At 35.6% G+C, this 21,271-nt stretch overlaps 1 pseudogene; it reads left to right on the plus strand.

Annotated features, from left to right (window-relative positions):
* Positions 1-6: 6 nt before the first annotated feature.
* Positions 7-1,987, plus strand: LOC144252560 (thyroid receptor-interacting protein 11 pseudogene; annotated as a pseudogene).
* The last annotated feature ends 19,284 nt before the right edge of the window (positions 1,988-21,271 follow it).

The following is a 21,271-nucleotide window of genomic DNA, read 5'->3' on the forward strand; positions in this document are numbered from 1 at the left end:
GACCACATGAGCCTCATCCAAAGTGATGAACTGAGTGACACCAAATTAGGCCAGGTTCAGCAGTGCACAGGGCAGCTTTGCAATGCCAAATCCCTTCCTGTAGAAAAACTTGATAGTACTTCACCCCAGATCTTATCTGCTTCATTACTTAGCTCCCAGTCAGCAGAAGTCGAAGAGCTGAGACAATCACTGCAAGAAAAAGAGGCTACAATTAAGACTTTTCAAGAAAACAACCACAGGTTGTCTGAGTCCATGGCTGCTTTGCTGGACATAGAGACAATGGACAAGAACAAACAGATTTGGAAATTAAACAGCTAACCCCAAAACAAGATGTGTTACTGAATTTACTTAAAGAAAAAGACCTCTTAATCTGGCACAAAGGGATCACTTACTTTCTTCAAATGAAGAGTTCACTAACAAAGTTAATGAAAATCAAGTATGGAGGCAAGCAGCCAGGAACCCCAAGGAGCGAATATTCATTTTAGAAATGGACATTTCTAAACTCAAAGCAGAAAATGAAAACATAATAGAAACACCCAAAGAAAAGAAAATGGAGTATCAAGCATTACAAGAGACCAACCTGAAGTTCTCTGTGACGCTGCGAGAAAAAGACTTAAAGTTGGAGTCTATGAAGGAGAAAGCTCTTGCCTTTGGGCAACTGTTACAAGATAAAGAGGACAAGTGTGGGGAGTTCAGTCATCTTGTAACTGCAGTTGAATCAATGTAGGATAAGGCCATTATGTTTCAGCAAGAGACAGATCAAGTCATCTTGTGACTGAAGCAAAAACAGATGGAGAACAGAACCCTACAGCATGAGGTTCAACACTTACATGACAAAGAATTACACTTACACCAAGACCTAGAGAGACTAGGCAGCCATCTTTTGGAATCAGAAGATTCTCACACCTGGGAAATTTTGGCTGTGGAAAAAAGGGAGATAGAACTGAAAAAGAAAGTCTCCCTTTTGGAGGAAAAGCTAGTTTCATCTTCAACTATAAGTCATCAAACCAATGTGCAGATAGAGACCCCACAGGAATAGTTGAGGATGGAATCCCAACAGAGGGATGAGAAGGCACTGTATTTTCCGCTCTCCCAGGAAGGAGGAAAGCAGTCTGACCTGTCATTAACTAACCTGCAAGTGGTTCAAGAGCATTTCCAACAAGAAGAAAAAGCTATGTGTCCTGCTGAATTTGAGAAAGAAAAAAATACATAGCTGAAGGGAAGGAAAAGGCAGAAAAATTTGAAGGGAAAGTATTATTTTATTATTACAGTATGAAACAAACATTGTGTGGGATTTGGCACCCAGATTTACAGGACAGTTAGATCTCAAGGAAGAACAGATTGGAGAATTTACAAAACAAAATGAGCTCCTGCAAGAAATGCTGGATGATACACAAAAGAAATTGATGAACACGACAAACAGCAGAGAAGGAAAAGTGGACAAAGCCTCATGAGAAACCTTTTTATCTGTCATTTCTGCACATCCCAAAGTAAGCATCGAGAAGTGCTACAGTTAATTGGAAGGACCCTGGACATTCAAAAGGAGGAAATGGAGCAGTTGTTGAATGAAGATTACGGTGGCTTTACCAAGTGGATGCCTGGTTGGCTTAGAGGAGGAACCAAATCTGTCCCCAGCACACCTTTGATACCAAGACAGCAATCGGTGCAGAAGAGTTCTTTTTCAGAACTTTTGGTTAAATTTCTGGAAATGGAATCTCATCCAGCTATTCCACCACCCAAACTTTCTGCTCATGTCATGGAACTCTAGATTCACCAAGAAGAAGAAAGCAAGGTGCAAAGGTGCCGGGAAATTGTAAAGAGGCAGCAGAATTCAGAGCCACTTAATCACGTAGCTGGACTTGGATCTAGTGGACCTGGACATCTTCTCTTGAAACCCCTCACAGATGTCATGCCCACCTTTACACCATTGCCAGTGTCCCCAGACCATCCTGCCAGGGTTGTACCAAAGGACTTTTTAAAGCCATAGGTGATTCTCAAGCCAGAGATGATGTAGCACTTCAAAAAAGCCATTATTCTTTGTACTTTTTGAGAATGGCCTTTTGGAAAAAAAATATCATGTATTTGTAGACAAAAAAAGAAAGAAAATGCTGATATATATAGCTACTAGGTATTTTGTCTTCCCTTTTTCTTTTTCCCTTTTCTTTTTCTTTTCTTTTTTTTTGTTGTAGAGATTAAATTTTTTTTCTTTTTTTGTTTGCTGCAGCACTTTTTGTTTATAAATATTTTTCTGATGTCATAAGGTAATCCTCAACAATAGTCAATTTTAATGTACTTTGTGAGCCACTGTACAGAGTAGCATCAGTGATCCATTAGCTCCAACCTCTTTTTTTTATGATTGTACTTGTCAAATTTAATTTTATTAAGAAAAAGTGACACATTTAATTAACAGAAAGGAAAAAAATCCAACTCATATGGAAAAGATATATATAGCTCATAATTTAGTTTATAAAAACAAAATATAATGTTGCCTAAAGTTGTGAATTCTTGAGTTTAAAAAAGAAAACCTTGTACAACTGCTAAAAAAAATGACATTGGGAAGATGTGAACATGAAGTTTCATGGATAAATTCTAAGATTCTTTTAATGCAAATACTATGACACCTATCCATTTTACTTATTTTCATTTCTGTAAAAAAATCACTTTACATTAATTCACCTTGTCAGATGTTAATGCCCAGAGAAGACAATTTTTATAAGTCAAACTCAACGTAGTCACACAAACCATTTTCAGTGGAAAAGTTAATTTGCAAGGATGTGTCATTAAATATCTGGACTGTTTATCTACATACTTTTCTAGGCTCTAACCTAATGCTTATAAACACATTTTAAAACAATTTGATCAAAAGACATCAGGGAGGAGAAATAAAATCATATAAAGTTTTAAAAGATGAAATACTTGGAAAAATATTTTTCATTTTTGTAAATTAAAGTAAAAGATAAATCAAAAGTTTTTAGTTGAAGTTAAGTGAAGTCAGAGAAGAGAAAAAGCAGATTATGTAAGAAACACTTCTCTAACACCTGTAATTTCTAAAACCATTAATAACATTTTTACTTAAATTAATTTAAATAAAATTTAATATGTATTAAATAATTCAGTATAAATTGATTTAATTTAAATTTATTTTTAATGAATATTATTTAATTTGAATTTATTTTATTAATATTAATCAATTTAATAAAGTTAATTTATATTTAACTATGATCTTATTTATATTTAAAATTTATTAAATTTATTTAAATGAATTTAATACAGTTTTACAATATTAATTTAATTTACATAGATTTAATATAAATATTATTTTATATTAATAATATAATTTACTATAAATTTCAATAAAATTAAATTAATTTTAATAGAAATCTTCTTAATGGTTTTAGAAATTACAGATGTCAGCGAAATATTTGCTATATGAACTACTTTTTTCTCTTTTCTGATTTCATCTAACTTAAGCTAGAAACTTTTGATTTATCTTTGATCTTAATTTACAAAAATAAAAAAAGGTAAGACAAGATAACTAGTAGCTAGATAAATCAGCTTTTACTTTTCTTTCTTTTAATTTTTTCTCAGTTTCCACATTTTATTTATTTGATTTTTAAGCTCTTTTAGGATAGGGACATGGATTAACCATTTAACTCTCAAGCAATCAGAAAAGAAAAGAGAATACTAGTTTTGGCTTTTTAATGTAGGGTGGAAAAAAAGGACCTGAAGCAAACATTAATCATCTTTAGAAGACTTTGTATAAAAAGGCTGAGAAATTTGGCCCTGAGAGGTTGACAGTCCCCTACAACTCTTCAAATATGGTTCTCTGAGACTTCATCCTGCCCATAGGTTGATGTGACCACCACCACCACAGCCGTGAGACACACCTGCATGCTAAACATCAGTTAAATCGCTTTCTTACATAGCACCAACTATTTAGAATTGAAGAAGAGTCTTTAATTTTTTATAAGTCCATTATAGGAAACCTAACTTGATGATTAATTGAATTTGTTTTGAGTAAATTCTAGTAACAGAACTAATCCATGGTAGTGAATAACAATTCACATTTAAAAGTCATCGCTAAAATATACACTATTTTAAAGTTTGGATTGGTGAAATATTGTAAAAAAATGGTCTTTGCAATGTCTCAGAACCGGATTCACACAGAGAATTTCCAGAATTATAAACAAATCAGAATTTCCATAACCACATGATGAAACTTAATGTGTCTTGGCTAAATAGTCTTTATTCCATTCTTTAGTTCTTATGTGAACGTTTTACTCTATTCATCAAGTTAATTATCTTTGTAAGTAACTATTTTAGTACCCACAAATAAAATACTATTCTTTTGAAAATTGAGACAAGCAATAGAATATGATTGGAAATAATTTATATGACATCTTACTTGTATAAATATAGATTAACAGATTTAAAAATGTTGCTGAAAAATAAAATTTTCCTTGTTCTACAGCTACTTTGTTCTTAATTATTTAACCTAAGACAATTATGGCTTCAGATTACATGACACAAGAAGCAATTGAGAATAGAATATACTCCAGTCTAGTTTTAGACATACTCTATACTCATGTTCCCAATATATTTAATGATGACATTTAAAACAGGGATGTGAATATCTTAAAATCCCTTTCTCATTTTTGCTATTGTGTCAACTGAAAATATTTGTAGCTACCTCTGGAAGATGTGGGAATTGTTCAGTCATTTAATGTATGAGCCCTGCAAGTGGAGTGTCTGGGGCTGGGGCTTAAAGATCCAAGTAAAGTCTTTGAAATAAGAAACATCTTGAAAAATCTTCTTCACATATGCAGAAAATGTAGTTAATCAACATCAGTTTGCAAAAAAACAGAGCAGAGCAAAAGTGGTTATTGAAGAGTTTGAAATACTCAGAACTGGAGAATATTGTAAAGTTGTAGTCTATTGCCAGTGTTTTCTTATCTCAACTTCTTTTGGATTAAAGTTGCCTATTTTAGCCACCAAAGCAAATATTTAAGTTGTCCAACCAATTCCTTGGGAAATGTAATCCTTTGGTCTTAATGACTCTTAAGCAAATCTCAGAGCTTAGCTCACTAGTTTTTTTTTTGTTTGTTTGTTTGTTTTTTTTTTTTTTTTTTTGTGTGTGTGTGTGTGTGTTATTTTGCCTGGTGAAGAGTGCCATTGCTATCAGATGCCCCAGAAATGTCTAAGCCTCAGTAGGTTATCTCTGAGCACACATCTGATGAGTACACACAGTGTGTATGTTGGAATTTGGTCTATGGATGAGAGCACCAACATGGTCAGCTGGCGGACACTTAGTGGGAATATCACCCAAACCCATTTGATGTTAGTTGGGGACAGGGTAGAAAGAATTATAAGATATGGAATCATTTTGTGGTTGAGGATCACTGTCTTATCTTGGAGGCTGGCCCTCATTGAGTTCAGAGATGGGAAGTATGTGGCCCTATTGTGAGAAGCATTGGTATAGTAAACCTTGGTTGTTTTGAGCAATTGAAGAGAGAAAAAGGGAGGTTGAAGCTGAAAAAGCTGGAGTAAACACAAGTCGATTTTCTGTTGGGGGTAAGCTTGCCAGGACTGCCATAACAAATTATCAGGGTGGGTTGCTTAAACCACAGGTTTTTATTCTCACAGTTCTGAAGGCTGTGAGCCCACGTCAAGGTGGGCAGGCTGGTTTGTCCTGAGCTTATCTTTCTGCTTTGTATGTGGCTGCCTTCTGGTGTCTCCATGAAGTCTTTCCTCTTTGCATGTCTGATTCCTAATCACTGCTTCTTAAAAGTTCACCAATCATTCTGGATTCTGGCTCACTTCCCTTAATATTTTAGGGATCCCATTAATAAATACAGCCACATCCTGAGTTACTAGAAGTTGGAATCTCAACATGAGTTTTAGCGGGATAGGGACATCAAATAGAGACGGGGAGAGGGCTCAGGGCTACTTTGGAAGAGGCAAAAGCCTCTAGAGAAAGGCTGATCAAACAAACTGAACCTGAGCACAGTTTCTGCATGTTTTCCCATCCAGAGAACTGGAAGTTCAGCAGGCACAATAAGTGAGAAGCTAAACCTCTGGAGAAATTGTCAAAGCAGGTTGTATCTACAAAATATAGTTCAGACTCCTTTTTCCGGCCTTTCAAACTCTTGCATATACAGCTGTTTCCCTCCATGTTCTCTTTGTTCATGACAAATTTTCCCAAACTCTAAGCAATGTGACCAATACTGTAATATACAATTATCACACACACACACACACACACACACACACACACACAAACACACACACACATAAACACACTGTTATCTGTGATTTTATACATACTAATATTATATAACATATATATGACATACTAATATTGCATATTAATTGCATATAATATAGTTATTGATAGAGTATCATATATAGGCTACTACCAATACCATTTCTGTCTCATTTTCTTTACCTCCTTCTGATCCTATTGACCTCTTTTCTTCCTCTAGTCACCATTTTCAATGTGATCAATGCACTCTCTCTTTCCCATTTCTCTCTCTCTCTTTTTTTTATTGGTTGTTCAAAACCTTACATGGCTCTTGACACATCATATTTCAGACATTAGTTTCAAGTGAGTTATGAACTCCCATTTTTACCCCAAATACAGATTGCAGAATCACATCATTTACACATTCACCTTTTTACATAATGCCCTATTAGTGACTGTTGTATTCTGCTACCTTTCCTATCCCCTACTATCCCCCCTCCCCTCCCCTCCCATCTTCTCTCTCTATCCCATCTACTGTAATTCATTTCTCTCCTTGTTTTTTCTTCCAACTCCCCTCACAACCTCTTTTACGTAGTTTTTTATAACAATGAGGGTCTCTTTCCATTTCCATGTAATTCCCCTTTTCTCTCCCTTTCCCTCCCATCTCGTGTCTCTGTTTAATATCAGTCTTTTCTTCCTGCTCTTTCTCCCTGCTCTATTCTTAGTTGCTCTCATTATATCAAAGAAGACATTTGGTATTTGTTTTTTAGGGATTGGCTGGCTTCACTAAGCATAATCTGCTCTAGTGCCATCCATTTCCCTGCAAACTCCATGAATTTGTCATTTTTTAGAGCTGCATAGTACTCCATGGTGTATAACTGCCACATTTTTTAATCCATTCATCCATTGAAGGGCATCTGGGTTGGTTCCACAGTCTAGCTATTGTGAATTGTGCTGCTATGAACATCGATGTGGCAGTATCCCTGTAGTACGCTCTCTTAAGGTCTTCAGGGAATAGACCAAGAAGGGCAATAACTGGGTCAAATGGTGGTTCCATTCTCAGCTTTCCCAGGAATCTCCATACTGCTTTCCAAATTGGCTGAACCAATTTGCAGTCCCACCAGCAATGTACAAGAGTACCCTTTTCCCCACATCCTCTCCAGCACTTGTTATTGTTTGACTTCCTGATGGCTGCCAATCTTACTGGGGTGAGATGGTATCGTAGGGTAGTTTTGATTTGCATTTCTCTGACTGCTAGAGATGGTGAGCATTTTTTCATGTATTTGTTGATTGATTGTATGTCCTCCTCTGAGAAGTGTCTGTTCAGGTCCTTGGCCCATTTGTTGATTGGGGTATTTGTTGTCTTATTGTCTAATTTTTTGAGTTCTTTGTATATTCTGGATATTAAGGCTCTGTCTGAAGTGTGAGGAGTAAAAATTTGTTCCCATGATGTAGGCTCCCGATTTATTTCTCTTACTGTTTCTCTTGCTGTGAAAAAACTTTTTAGTTTAAGTAAGTCCCATTTGTTGATTCTTGCTGTTAACTCTTGTGCTATAGGCGTCCTGTTAAGGAATTTTGAGCCTGATCCCACAATATGTAGATCGTAGCCAACTATTTCTTCTATCATAAGCAGAGTCTCTGATTTGATATCTAGGTCCTTGATCCATTTTGAGCTCACTTTTGTGCATGGTGAGAGGAGGGGATTCAGTTTCATTTTGTTGCATATGGATTTCCAGTTTTCCCAACACCATTTGTTGAAGATGCTATCCTTCCTCCATTGCATGCTTTTAGCCCCTTTATCAAATATAAGATAGTTGTAACTTTGTGGATTAGTCTCTGTATCCTCTATTCTGTACCATTGGTCCACCCGCCTGTTTTGGTACCAATACCTTGCTGTTTTTGCTACTATTGCTCTGTAGTATAGTTTGAAATCTGGTATTGCTATACCACCTGATTCACACTTCCTGTTCAGAATTGCTTTTGCTATTCTGGGTCTTTTATTTCTCCATATGAATTTCATGATTGCTTTATCTATTTCTACAAGCAATGTCATTGGGATTTTGATTGGCATTGCATTGAACCTATAGAGGACTTTTGGTAATATTGCCATTTTGATGATGTTAGTTCTGCCTATCCATGAACAGGGTATATCTTTCCATCTTCTAAGATCTTCTTCTACTTCTCTTTTTAGGGTTCTGTAGTTTTCATTGTATAAATCTTTCACCTCTTTTGTTAGGTTGATTCCCAAGTATTTTATTTTTTGGGGGGATATTGTGAATGGAGTGTTTTTCCTCACTTCCGTTTCAGAAGTTTTGTCACTAATATACAGAAATGTCTTTGATTTGTGCGTGTTGATTTTATATCCTGCCACTTTGCCAAATTCATTTATTAGTTCTAGTAGTTTTTTTGTAGACCCTTTTGGGTCTTCTATGTATAGAATCATGTCATCTGCAAATAGTGATAGTTTAAGTTCATCTTTTCCAATTTTTATGCCTTTGATTTCTTTCGTTTGTCTAATTGCTCTGGCCAGTGTTTCGAGAACTATATTGAATAGAAGTGGTGATAAAGGGCATCCCTGTCTTGTTCCAGATTTTAGAGGGAATGCCTCCAATTTTTCTCCATTCAGAATGATGTTAGCCTGGGGCTTAGCATAGATAGCTTTTACAATATCAAGGTAAGTTCCTGTTATCCCTAGTTTTTCTAATGTTTTGAACATAAAGGGATGCTGTACTTTGTCGAATGCTTTTTCTGCGTCTATCGAGATGATCATATGGTTCTTATCTTTAAGTCTATTGATATGGTGAATAACGTTTATTGATTTCCATATATTGAACCATCCCTGCATCCCAGGGATGAATCCTACTTGATCATAGTGCACAATTTTTTTGATGTGTCTATGTATCCGATTCGCCAGAATTTTATTGAGGATTTTTGCATCTAAGTTCATCAGAGATATTGGTCTGTAGTTTTCTTTCTTTGAAGTGTCTTTGTCTGGTTTCGGAATCAATGTGATGTTGGCCTCATAGAATGAATTTGGAAGAACTCCCTCTTTTTCTATTTCCTGAAATAACTTGAAAAGTATTGGTATTAATTCTTCTTTAAAGGTTTTGTAAAACTCCGCTGTATACCCATCCGGTCCTGGGCTTTTCTTGGTTGGTAGTCTTTTGATTACTTCTTCAATTTCATCCATTGATATTGGTCTGTTCAAATCATTTGTGTCCTCCTGACTCAGTCTGGGCAAGTCATATGTCTTAAGAAATTTATCGATGTCTTCACTATCTTCTATTTTATTGGAATATAGGTTTTCAAAATAATTTCTAATTATCTTCTGTATTTCTGTGGCGTCTGTTGTGATATTGCCTTTTTCATCCCTTATGTTAGTAATTTGAGTTCTCTCTCTTCTTCTCTTCGTTAGCATGGCTAAGGGTCTGTCAATCTTGTTTATTTTTTTCAAAGAACCAACTTTTAGTTTTGTTAATTTTTTCGATAGTTTCTTTTGTTTCAATTTCATTGATTTCCGCTCTGATTTTAATTATTTCTTGCTTTCTGCTGCATTTACTATTGTTTTGCTCTTCCTTTTCTAGGGCTTTGAGATGAAGTGTGAGCTCATTTATTTGTTGGTTTTTCCTTTTTTTGAGGAATGACCTCCAGGCCATGAATTTCCCTCTTAAAACTGCTTTCATTGTGTCCCATAGATTCCGATATGTTGTGTCTGAGTTTTCATTTATCTCTAAGAATTTTTTGATTTCCTCCTTTATGTCTTCTGTAACCCCTTGATCATTCAGTAACATATTGTTCATTTTCCATGTGATATTGGATTTTCCCTTCCTTCTTTTGTCATTAATTTCCAGTTTCAATCCATTATGATCAGATAAAATGCATGGTATAATCTCCACCCCTTTGTACTTATTGAGGGTTGCCCTATGGCATAATATATGGTCTATTTTTGAGAAGGATCCATGTGCTGCTGAGAAAAAAGTATATCCATTCGATGATGGTTGGTATATTCTATATATGTCAGTTAAGTCTAGGTTATTGATTGTGGTATTGAGTTCTATAGTTTCTTTATTCAACTTTTGCTTGGAGGTTCTGTCCAATGGTGAGAGAGGTGTGTTGAAGTCACCCATAATTATTGTGTTGTGATCTATTTGATTCTTGAACTTGATGGTAACATAGGATTTCCTTAAAGATGAATGGATGGCATTTTGAGCTCAGTATACTGAAAGATGAACACTTCCATGATATAAGGGGGGGTGAGTCAAAATGGGATAGGGAGGAAGAGCATGAGAAGAAGACTACCACTAAATAGGGAAGAGAGGTGGGAGGGAAAAAGAGGGAGAATGGGAGTTGCACGGAAGATGGAAGGAGAAGTTCATTGTTATACAGAATACATATATGATTTTGTAATGAGAAAAAGAAAAAAAAGTGTGTCACATTAGATTGGATAGAGAGAAACGATGGGAGAGGAGGGGAGGAGTAGGGAGGATAGGAAGGGCAGCAGAGTAGAATAGACAATATGATTGATGTATGTGCATTCCATGTATGTATTATATATCAAAATGCATTCTACTGTCATGTATGACTAAAAAAAATAAATAAAAATTTTAAAAAAAGAAAGATGAACACTTCCAGGGCACGCCTGGAACAGGTACAGTCCTCCAGGTACAGTCCACCTGCCTACTAGGCTGGGATGATTAGGTTGTATTCTCATAATCCATTTCACCTTTAACCAATCCTTGATTAACTCAGGAGTTTTTTAGAAACACCTCATAAAGGATAACAATGATTTAAGAACTTTCAATCTGAAAACAGGCTTTGAACCCCATTACTCATACCTCCTTGTCATGTGAAGCAGATCCCAAACCACTCAGCAAGGAAGAAATAAGGAAATAGAAATGGAATTGGATCAAATGACTTGAGTAAGGTTGGATGAAAGGTTGGGTATATCTGGAATATTAAAGATAAGTTATTAGTTTGAGTTTGTACTACTTTTTTTCTATTTTCAAAATGTTTTTGTGGCTAGAGTTAGGCATTTTTGGAATTCACTTAAGAGCAATAAATGTAAGCATATTTGAAGTAGTTTTATGAAATATGGAAAGTGTCTATTTCAAAATACTTCAAGGTAAGTCTTCTGATTATTTACCAGAAATATTATGACAGTTTATTAAATCCCATATTAAAAATGAATACTTGGCCTGGTGCAGTGATGCATGCTCAGGAAGCTGAGGCAGGAGAATTGCTAAGTTCAAAGCCAGCCTCAGCAAAAGCAAGGTGTTAAGCAACTCAGTGACACCCTGTCTCTAAACAAAATACAAGATAGGTCTTGCAATGTGGCTCAGTGGGCTGAGTGCCCCTGAGTTCAATTCCTGGTACCCCTCAAAAAAGCCTCAAAAGTATCTGCTTAATTACTTAGTACTTTATTTATAATACCCAGAAGTGATTATATTACACATTTTAGATTTTTCAGAGTGAAAAAGATATAATTTTAGACTGGATTTTAAATTGGCTATAAACTAGGGGTTTTCCCACACAACCAGGGATTGAACCCAGGATACTTAACTGCTTAGCAACAGCCCCTGCCCTTTTATTTCTTACTTGAGGACAGGGTGTTGCTAAGTTGCTGAGGCTAATCTTGAACTTTCAGTCCTCCTGCCTCAGCCTCCTGAGTAGGTGGGATTGAAGGCACCTTGCCCAGCAAATTCTGACATTTATATAAACATTTTTGACAGTAGAAAACTGATATTTGGTTCAAAAATTGGGCAGGATTTTAGACCAGGAGTGGTAGCCTATGCCTGTAGTCCCAGTTGGAGATCAGCCTGGGCAGCATAGCAAGACTCTGACTTTTTGAAAAAGTAGTGGGAAAGGGCTTTGGATGTAGCTCAGTGGATGAACACTTGCTTAGCATGCATGAAGTCCTAGATTTAACTCCTAGCACTGAAAAATAAAAATTAGTGGAATATGAAGTCTTTTACTTTATCCATGAACTTCCCGTTCTTGAGAAAAAATTACTAGTTCAGAAATGATAAGCTTGTTGCATTTTGCAATCTGGCTTTGGTTTTCTGACCCTGATAGTCCAGTTTTTAGATAGGATGCAGCTCTGTATTACTGAAGCAATTGCTAACTTTTGTTTCCATAGCCACTGACAGACCTCCTGACCTTGATAATCATCTTGCAAATACATTTTCTTGCTTAGAAGACGTGGGGGAGGAACATGAATGAATTAATCCAAATCCATCAACACTGTACCTTGCTGGTGACAGGTCTGTGGTGACATCCTCTATGAGGATAGCTCCCTGCAGGGCTTAACAGATGTACAACAATACCAGAACTAGATGACAGCTCACTTGATCTAGGTTAGAAAAAATTCAGGGCACACAAGGCTGAAGAAGTTTTTCACATTCAGCTAAAATCAGCTTAAATAAGGGTCATCTGGGCGAGAGAGAGCACTTATTCTGGACTGAAAAACAGAAGTTTCCCCCAGAGGGTGTGGGTCAAGGATGTTTTGAGGGAGTTGAGCTAGCTTTATGCTGAGGGTGTCACCAGCTGAGTTGGGGAGAAAGGCTGCATATTAGTTGAACTAGGAAAGGTGATACTGGACTCCAGAGTGGAGGACACTGGGAGGAGCAAGTAGTATGTGGTCTAAGGGACTAAGAAGAGTTGGGCTGAGCTGAGCTACAGGAGAATGGGTCTATCTGGGTTGCGGGAGGGGGGAAAAATATCATACCTAAGGGACTTGGAGATGAGATGAAGTAAGGAGAGAGGCCCAATGGGATTGAGCAAGGAGAAGAAGTGAGACGAGATGCACCAAATAGGAGGGCTAGACCAAGTTTGAGCTAGAGACTCAGGTGGCAGTTCTAGAGCAGTAAGTTAGGGAAGGGACAGCCAGGAGCTGCCTATCAACTGGGCAGGAGCTGCAAAGAGTCAACAGCTAGCTCTATAAGGGAAAAGATTCAAAAAAAGAAAAAAAGAAAAAAAAAGAAGAACAGAAGCTATTGAAAAGGAGAGGTAGAGATGAGTTATCAATCTGGTTAGAGCTGAGCTAAATATTCAGTTTCCCATCATCCTGAAAGCAACTGAACCTGCTCATTGAGATACAAAGCCTGGATCCTCAGTACTCAGTGGTTAGTGATTTCAGTAGACCATAAACCTTGTATTACCAGGAAAGGAAAAGGTTAAAAGGGACTTATGTGGCAGTTTTCAAACAACTCAGTTGATTTGGCTTGTGTAAAGGTGATAATGCCTGATTTGGAACAGAGCAATTTATGTTGTAATGCTTTAAAATCCATCCTGGCACACTGCTGAATGTGTCAGCTGGCAGCTAAGAACTTGCTGGAATGAAAGTTTTTAACCATTTATAATTGACATTTCCCCTTCCAGAAAAGAGGTTTTCTAATCTCTTAAGTAGTAGGTTTACTAATTTGCATAAAATATGGCATTCTCAATGAACACATACATACAATATATCACTTTCCTACTATCTTTAAAATAAAGTTGTTTTTTAAAAGCAGAATCAGTTTGCAGTCAATCAGCACCTTCAAATTCAGCTATGCGGGGTGAATCTGTTCAGGGTGAGAAGAAGCCATCACTAGAAAGGGGAGAGGCAGGAAAAAAAATATGCCTTTTTCTATTTTCATGATCTTTTTTGAATGTATGTAACCAATTTGGTTAGATACTAATTAAATGTAAAAAAGAAATTGCTGGGCTGTTTCAATATGCTTGTTAAAGTTGTACTTCTTGGTTGTTTATCATTTACCTCTTATGAGAGAGCATCAAACAGCTCAGCTGAGTTCAAAGATTTCCAACACTCCACAACCCCTGAACAAAGAAGGAACACCCCTGGGTCAACAGAATCTAATCTAAAATCGCTCAAACACTACATATTCCACCTGCTCACATTTACCCTGTTCTTGCTGCTGTTTATCTATATGAAAGTCAAGCCTGAAATCCTCCTTGGGGGTCAAGATTTATGGAACTGCCCAAATCCATTGTGCATCTCCTAACTCTAAATTAAAGGAATCCAAGAATTAACAAAGTATCATGAGAATCTGGCTGTTGTCCATCATCATCCTCAACAGATTCATTCATCTTGGACATCCTCACCCCTGCTTACAACAGAGGCTCAGCCAGAATTACACAGAAACCAGAGTTCCTTTCTTTATTTTAATTTTTTTTAGTTGTAGATAGACACAATATCTTTATTTATTTATTTATTTTTATGTGGTGCTGAGGATTGAACCCAGTGCCTCACCTGTGTGAGGCAAGCACTCTACCACTGAGCCCCAGCCCCAGCCCCAAGAAACCAAAGTTTTAAAAAATGGAAAAATAAGATCACCAAACATTTCTTCTTTCCTTCATCAAGTTCTTTAAAAGTCCAGCAAAGATGCTGATACTTTGGTGTCTTAAAGAGAAATACAAAATAAGTAAATTTATATAGTCAAAAAACAATTAAATAGGGCTGGGGATGTGGCTCAAGTGGTAACGCGCTCGCCTGGCATTCGCAGGGCGCTGGGTTCAATCCTCAGCACCATATAAAAAAATAAAATAAAGATGTTGTGTCCACTGAAAACTGAAAAATAAATATTTAAAAAATTCTCTCTTCTCTCTAAAAACCTTAAATACACTTTAGTAAAGATGTGACTTGTGGTTGAGTTCATATATAGTTATACATGTGAAACAGTATTAAGTCTTTTTTTGCACATAAAGTTTTATATTTCTATTCATGTTGCCAGGAAACCCAGACTTAAATATATATATATATTAGTATCTGATAAACCTTTGTTTTGTTTGTTTATTTATTTATATGTGGTGCTTAGAATCAAATCAAACACATGCCAGGCAAGAGCTCTACCACTGAGCCACAACCCCAACCCTAGCACAGACATTTTTAGCACCTGATATTTGGGAGGAATTAATCCTCATTGTTATAACCACAAACCATTAGATTGTTAGATATTATGGTGTGGCTATGAGGTGTCCCTCGATTGCTCCTGTATTAATGTTAATATTCAAAGGTGAAGTGATTAGATCATGAGAGATGAAACCTAATCAGTCCATTCTAATTTGAATGGACTGACTGGGTGCTAACTGTAGGCAGGGCATGTTAGCGGTGCATGAGTCATGCCCTTAATTTTCCCTGCAGCTCCTTCCCCTTTGTATCTCTGCTTCCTGGCCACAACGAGGTGAGCAGTTTTCCTCTGCTCCATCCTTTGGTCACAATGTTCTGCCTCATCTTGGGACAAGAGCAATGGAGTTGGCCACCTGAAACTTCTAAAGTCATAAGACCCAAATAAGCTTTTCCTCCTTCAAATTGTTTTTGTCAGGTGTTTTGGTTACAGTGAGAAAAGCTAACACTAATACAATAACTACAGAGATGAGTTGAGAGATCTGAAGGTAAATATCAATGGTAAGCTAAAAGATAGTGAAAAATCCAGCCAATCATTTGCATAATAACTTGCATAACTTTATAAGTTCCAATTTAAATTACATTTGATTATTGAATATAATTGTATCTGTACATATTGTCATGACTTTACTAAATCTATTTCATTGAAAAGACTCAAAATTATGTTAAGACATTTTATGAATTCATGATTTGGGGTGTGAGGGTATAACTCAGTGGTTGAGTGACTAGCAGAGCTGAGATCCTGGGTTCAACCCCCAGCATGGCAGAAAAGCAAAAACAAATACATAATGTATGATCTGTTCATTGGCTAACCTCCCCGCCACTCTTAAGTTTTTGTTCCCTTCCCCTGTAAATTTATATGTTAAAACCTAATCCCTAATGTGAAAACATTTGGAAAGGGGAACTGATCTGGTCTCAAGGGCAGAGCTCTCACCTTTTCTATCTCCCAAGGATGCAGCAAAAGGACAACATCTATGAACTAGGAATCAGATCCTCACCAGATACCTAATATGCTGCTGTCTTAATCTTGAACTTCTTAGCCTCCAGAACTATGAGAACTAAATTTCTGTTGTGTATAAACCAACCATTATAGCAGCCTGAATGAACTAAAACACTCCCCAAGTCTTATTTTCTCATGTTAATGAATCCACTAACTCCCACTTTTAATAGCTAAAACAGAAGTATCAGCCACATTAATTAAATGAAATCAGTGTGATTGTTAGGCTCTCTTCAGTTGGGATCTTGCACTTGATACTAGCCACTCCTGACAAGCTGTCGGACAGGTCTACTAACACAAACGGATAAAGCCTATTAGAGACTGTTCAGAAACAGAATTGGTGACTAGATAAATACAATATGATTACCCTGAATAGGTAATCACAAAATAAAAAAACATACATGACATGTAAACACCTAGAAAGACACACAGTTTCTGTAAAAGACACAGACATAAGAAATAAAAGAAAAATGAGTTATCTGTTTTGCTTCTTGGATGAGAGAAATGAAAAGGGCTGATTATTTCTAACATAAATAAGCATAGTAGCTAGAAAATCATGTACTATTGGTTACAAAACAAATTGTTACAAAATTCTTGGGAAATTAATGTACACAAAAATGTAAAATCTAAAGTGAAAATGCATCGTGGATTCAATGAAATGTATGATTATTTATGAATTTAATAATCTGGAAGTATTTACTCCAAACAAATATTTGTAGTGGTTACCTACTAAGACTGTCTCACTAGGGCATTTTAAATTTCTACTCTGTTGTTTTTTTTAATCCTTATAATTAGCTATATTTTTAAACATATCCCATAAAAACAACAATATTATTCCTAATTAGCTATTCTAAGATAGTTTTAAACCCCAGGAAAAAAATATAACATGGTTCATCAATACCTAAATAACCATTCTTTAGTGTGGAGGGGTGGTATTTTGATTCATAATGGATACCAAAAATAATGTTTTCTTTTTAAGACATTTGACCAACCTTATGTATACACATTCTTATGGGTAGGTGGCTCCTTTTTCAGAACCTCAATGACATAAATTCCAATGTGGCTAAATAGTGGACTTTACCACATTTTCTTTCAGCTACAAAAAAAAATAAATAAATAAATAAAAATAAAGAAAGAAAAGAATAGCTATTGTCTGCCAGGTGCAGTGACTTATACCTGTAATCCCAGTGACTGGGGAGACTAAGGCAGAAGGATCAAAGTTTGAGGCCAGTTTAAGAAATCTTACAAGAACCTGGGGACTTGGGGATGTAATTCAATGGTAGAGCACCCTACAATTCCCAGTGCAGAAAAATAAAAGAATAAAAAGCTCCTTATCAAAAAGGATGCATACTAATAATTTTAAAATACTATAGGCTAACCAGCACTTTAAGTAAAAATACTTTCATTAATTAAAAATTAAATTTTATTTAATTAAAAATTAAATACATCACACTAAAGGATTCACACTAAGTAACATATATATTCCTCATACAAGTTGTAACTATGAATATATAAGCTAAAAATAAGTACTTCTTAGGAAGGAATCTCTAATAGAGTTATATCGAGCAATGAACTAAGTCTAACTAAAAAGGGAAATGAAGGAATAAATCTAGAGTTTAAAATGTAATCTCTTTTATAAAACCTTAAAATATGGTAGATTAGTTTTTATTATAGAGGATACAACACAGATACATGTTCATATATAACTAATTAGAATAAATTTAAAAATAAAAAAGACAGATACATGAGCCTGAAATCCCAAAGAAAATATAGATATTTAGTATGTAAAATGCAAAATATTCCATGTAGCATAAAATACCTAAATATAAAGTTAATTTTTTTAAATGAGAAATATTACAAGTGTAGTATAATCCTTACTATAAAGAACTCTTATAAAGTAAAAAGTATATAAGCACACCAATAGAAACAAAGATATGAGTTAGCAAGTCACAAAATCAAAAGTAAATATGACTAGTTGGGTGCAGTGGTATATTCCTGTAATCCCAGCTACTAGGGTGGCTGAGGCAGGAGGATCCCAAATTCAGGTTCAACCTGGGCAATTTAGCAAGTTTTGTCTCTAAATAAAAAAAGAGCAGGGGATATAAGTCAATAGTAAAGGGCCCCTGGATTAAATCCCCAGTGCTAAAAGAGAAATAAACATGGCCAAAAAGCTGTATGAATGGATGTTCATTTTCTGTCTGGCCAGTTGAGAAACACTTTTAGAAGACTGATAAACCCTAATTTTGGTGAGAGTATGGGGATACTAGTACTAATTCAGTGTTTATCATGGTACATGTTGGTATACATTTTCTGTAACACAATCTAGAAATAGTGTTATTCTAATAAATATTCCCTGACTATCCATTTATGTGGCACTGTTGTAGATGCCAAGAAAAATAATACAAAAGAGAAAAAATAAGGAATTGAACAAATTAATATATCAAAAAAGAAAAAAGTACCTCCCTTTGAAACATTAATTTCACATCTAGAAATATAACCAAACAAGTGCACAATCATTTGTTTAAAGATGTTATTTACACAAAACACAATCTAAATGTCCATCAAAACATGAAGGCATACAGAAAATGGGTATATATGTGTTGCAATAAGCGACATATGAATAAAACTTGAGACATTATGCTAAGTGAAATAAGCCAGTCACAGATGGACAACTATGTATGACCCCACTTACATGAAATATCTAAAAATAGCCAAATTCATAGAAAAGAATAGAATGGTGATTACCAGGCACTGGGAAGCAGGGAGAAATGGAGAGTTCATAATCAATAGCCAGGAAATTTCAGTTAGTCAAATAAATAAACTCAAGAGAGTCACTGAACAAACACTGCACCTACAGTCAACAATAATGTACTATACACTTAAAATTTCAAGGGGGTAGAACCATAATAAAAAATTTGAAAGACATGGTATTTGCAGAATTGACTATATACAAAAAGTGGACATAAATGTTCATGATTATAGAAATATGTAAATATGTTCTATTCACATAGTGAAATGCAGTCTGTGTAGCAAATTAGTTTTATGATAACTAGTTTATGCAATATTATGCAATCCTTTTAGTAAACTCTTTCATGATAACTAGTTTATGCAATATTATGCAAGCCTTTAATTAACTAGTTATCATAAAACTAGTTTGTTATGAGGATCACATAATATTGCAAATTAATTTTATGATATTTAGTTTATTATAGGAATGCATAATATTTCAATATGTGGATAGAACATATTTATTTAGGTAATCCAATAATCATGAACATTCGTATCTAATTTTTTGCTATTTTGGTCAATTCTACAAATACCATAATTTTCAAAAAATTTTTTTATGGTGGTAAGAACATTCAGCATGGTTCTACCCCCTTGAAATTTTAAATGTACAAAGTAATATGATAAATTATACAGTGAAAATTTAACTAACAGGAAAGTGATCCACTTAAAATGCATGTGTGCTCATCTAAAAGAAAATCTGTCTACAATGTTCTTTTTCTGGTTTTATGCATTTCTCCATTACCTAAATTTCTCCACACGAGCATGATTTTTTGACAAAAAATACATATCAAAGCTTTGAAAAATACAAATGTAATCTTTAAGAACTTCACAAATGGGCTGGGGTTGTAGTCCAGTGGTAGAGCATTTGCCTAGCATGTGAGGCACTGGGTTCAATTCTCAGCACACATATAAATAAATAAAATAAAGATCCATTGATGACTAAAAAATATTTTTAAAAAATATTTTTAAAAAATGAACTTCACAAACCATATACCACCAATGTATTTAAAGCCACAAGCATTATATATATTAGCAATTTTCTTCATATTATAAATTTCCTTAAGATTATTATGTAGATATTGTAATTCATATTAAAATCAACATTATTTCTTTTTGCCTAAGCTCCTTTTGAGATTTTTTGTATTAATTTTTTTTAATATTTATTTTTTAGGACACAATACCTTTATTTTATTTATTTATTTTTATATGGTGCTGAGGATTGAACCCAGAGCCTCGCACACACTAGGCAAACTCTCTACAGCTGAGCCCACAACCCTAGCCCCACTCATCATACTGGGAATTGGACCCAGGGTTTTTCTACCACTGAGTTATATCCCCAGCCCTTTTAATTTTATTTTAAAACAACGTTTCATTAAGTTGACTAGGCTGGCCTCAAATTTGGGATCCTCCTTCCTCCATCTCCCAATTTGCTGAGATTAGAACAGTGCACTATCACCACCATGTCCAGCTTTATTTGCTTATTTCTCTCTCTCTCTTTTCCCTCCTTGCTCCCTTCTTTCAATGGTACTGAGGATTGAACACAAAGCCTTGCATCCTAAGCAGGTGCCCTACCATTGAGCCCCTCTAGACTAGCTTTGCTCTGGAATTTTAGTGTGTATATATACTTAATTGCTCATCTAAATACCAAGCACTTGAACCCACAGGTTTTATGCCTTTTGAACAGATGATTATGAAAAATTAATGGTACTGCAGAATCCGGAAACACTAGAGGTGTCAAACAACAAAGATGGAGTTGGGCACGGTGGTGCATGCTTGTAATCCCAGTGGCTCAGAAGGCTGAGGCAGGAGGATTGCGAGTTCAAAGCCAGCCTCAGCAACTTAGCAACACAAGAGTTTCAACTCAGTCCTGTCTCTAAATAAAGTACAAAAAAGGGGTGGGGCTGTGGCTCAGCCCCTGGGTTTAATACCTGGTAGCAAAAATAAAAATAAAGATGGATTACAAAAAGTTCTGGAAAAGGGGTAACTTGTGGTCCATGATAGCTTTGAAGAGGGAAGTGTGTTATGTTTGTGAGCATGTACACATATATATATGTGTACATATATACATACCTGTAGCCCATATGTATATATGGGAGGGTTGCGTTTATGCTCCCCGTGTATACTTTCCCCTAGGTAATCAAGCTTTATATGAGCCTCTAAGGTTAGCCACATCTGCCTTCAGTGTAATTTTCAGGAAATCAGTATCAACCCATCTGCAAAGGGTTTCAGTGCCTGGCTGGCTCCAGTCTATCTTGGATATGGACTATTTTGGGGGAATGTGCAGATTAGAAGACCAGGCAGGCTTCGGCTCAGGAAGTCAGTCGAAGAGGTCGCTTGAGGCACT

The sequence above is a fragment of the Urocitellus parryii genome, unplaced genomic scaffold (assembly GCF_045843805.1).
Source record: "Urocitellus parryii isolate mUroPar1 unplaced genomic scaffold, mUroPar1.hap1 Scaffold_48, whole genome shotgun sequence".
Taxonomy (NCBI): domain Eukaryota; kingdom Metazoa; phylum Chordata; class Mammalia; order Rodentia; family Sciuridae; genus Urocitellus; species Urocitellus parryii.